General features: G+C 38.7%; 1 protein-coding gene across 5 annotated transcripts in view; it reads left to right on the forward strand.

Annotated features, from left to right (window-relative positions):
- LOC106868886 (uncharacterized) overlaps positions 1-2,119 on the forward strand; it is a 113,406-nt gene that overhangs the window by 2,723 nt on the left and 108,564 nt on the right. The window contains exon 1 of one of the 5 annotated variants that reach the window (XM_052973594.1): positions 1,089-1,268. The exons of the other annotated variants lie outside the window; for them this stretch is intronic. The gene's annotated coding sequence lies outside the window, so the exon portion shown is untranslated. Of the gene's footprint in view, positions 1-1,088; positions 1,269-2,119 lie in introns of those variants that run through there. 5 annotated transcript variants of the gene reach the window in all.

A 2,119-nucleotide genomic window follows, 5' to 3' on the forward strand; every position in this document is an offset into this window, starting at 1 on the left:
ATATATATATATATATATATATATATATATATATATATATATAGACGTGCACCAACTAAAGTATTTTTATCATTATACACACTCATGTATGTATGTTATGTATGTACGTATATATGTATGTAATGTATGTGTGTATGTATGAGCGAGCGCGCGTAACAAATATTTTTTGTATATGTTTATGTACGCATATGTGTTTGAATGTGTGTCAAAGTGTACGTAGGCATGTGTGTTTGTGCGGAAATCTGTGTGTGACGACGGGTTGCTCGATCGAATGGTCGAATTCGCATCGCATCCATTAAATTCAAGGCACAAAATATCCACTACGCTTTCCCTTTATGCAAGGGACTTGTGCTACTACTGGATCTGTTTCGCCTTAATCGTTGCCTGTGAAATATATGAGTGGATAGCAGCTGTGTGTAAAGTATGTCAGATGGATTTGAGATCTAATTCAAAGAACCGATTCCGCTTGCGTGTCAAGCCGGTTCTGGCTAGAACCACAAACATTTGTAGAAAACTCAGCCACTAGCATTAGTAGAACTGATGATAGTTTTAATACAGAGATAAAGTGAAAGTTGGATTTTTTAAAATTTTACGGAAAAAATAAAGCACGCATGCACATGCAAGTACATGCACACACACAAACACATGTGCGTGCCTGCACACACACACATAGTTTCACGCACACGTTTCACAATTATTATGTGCGTGTATATGTATGTGTGCGTGCGCATGTGTGTATATCTTAGCCGTTAATCTTTTTGCTTGTTTCAGTCATTGGACTGCAGCCATGCTGTGGCACCGCCTCGAAGAATTTCTAGTCGACCCCTGTAATTATATTTTAAGTCGGAGACTTATTCTATGAATCTTTCTTGGCCGAACCGCTAAGTTTCAGTGACGTAAACACACCAACACCGGTTGTCAAGTGGTGGTGGGAGACAAACACAGACACAAAGACACACACGCACACACACACACACGTATATTAAATAATTGACAGGGAAGACAGATATACTGTAAGCTTTATTTAGCCCGACGATCGTTTCGGGCTTACATTTGCACTGCTCCCTAGTGGGTGGGGAACGACATAAAGGAATCGACTGCACTCCACAGCGCAGAAGAAACCTCATCAGAGTACATGATACATTTCAGTGTTATAATATATACATTTCGTTCCTGCGACTAAAGTGCAGTACCACGGATGACGACTGGTAGCCGTATGTGGTGAACGTGCTCTCAAGGCACGCTACTAGGGACATACCCAAAACAAGGTTTGGATACAACATTTTAAAGTCTCCTATTTAAACCCAGAACTATGTCGCTGGGAAGTAAGCTTCTTACCACAGAGCCATCCCTTCTATTTAACTTGTTTCAATCATTAGACTGCAACCATACTGGGGCGATGCCTTGAAGAATTTTCTAGTCGAATGAATCGCACCCTGTACATTTAAAAAAAAAACAACTTGGTACTTATTCTATGGGTTTTCTTTTCCCCAACCGCTAAGTTACAGGACGTAAGTACAACACCGGTTGTCATACGGTGGTGGGACATCTTCAGACACAAAGACACACTTACACTCTTACACACACGCATATAAATGACGGGATTCTTTCAGTTTCTGTCTACCATATCCACTGACAAGGCTTTGGTTGGCTCGAGGCTATAGGTGCCACGCAGTGTGACTGAACCCGGAACCATGTACTTGCGAAGAGAAGCAAACTCCTTACCACGCAACCATGTCTGTGCTTATATATGTATATGTGTATGCTTTGAATTTATGTATGTGTATATATACAATATATATATGTATTTGTATATGTATTTGTATGTATGTATGTATGTGCATACGTGTGTTTACGTATGTATACATGTATGTATATGTATATGCGAATCTGTTTATTTGATTAGGTAATAGGCGTAGATGTATAGCTATGTGTATGTGCATGAATCTATTTCTATTTATACATGTGTGTATATGTAGATGGATACATATGGGGACACGCACACATGTGTATATTTGTATATGCGTGGGTACGTATGTACATATGTATAAATGTGGACGTATGAGTGTGTATATATATGTATGTATGTGTATATATATATATATATATATATATATAT

The sequence above is a fragment of the Octopus bimaculoides genome, chromosome 16, assembly GCF_001194135.2.
Source record: "Octopus bimaculoides isolate UCB-OBI-ISO-001 chromosome 16, ASM119413v2, whole genome shotgun sequence".
NCBI classification, from domain to species: domain Eukaryota; kingdom Metazoa; phylum Mollusca; class Cephalopoda; order Octopoda; family Octopodidae; genus Octopus; species Octopus bimaculoides.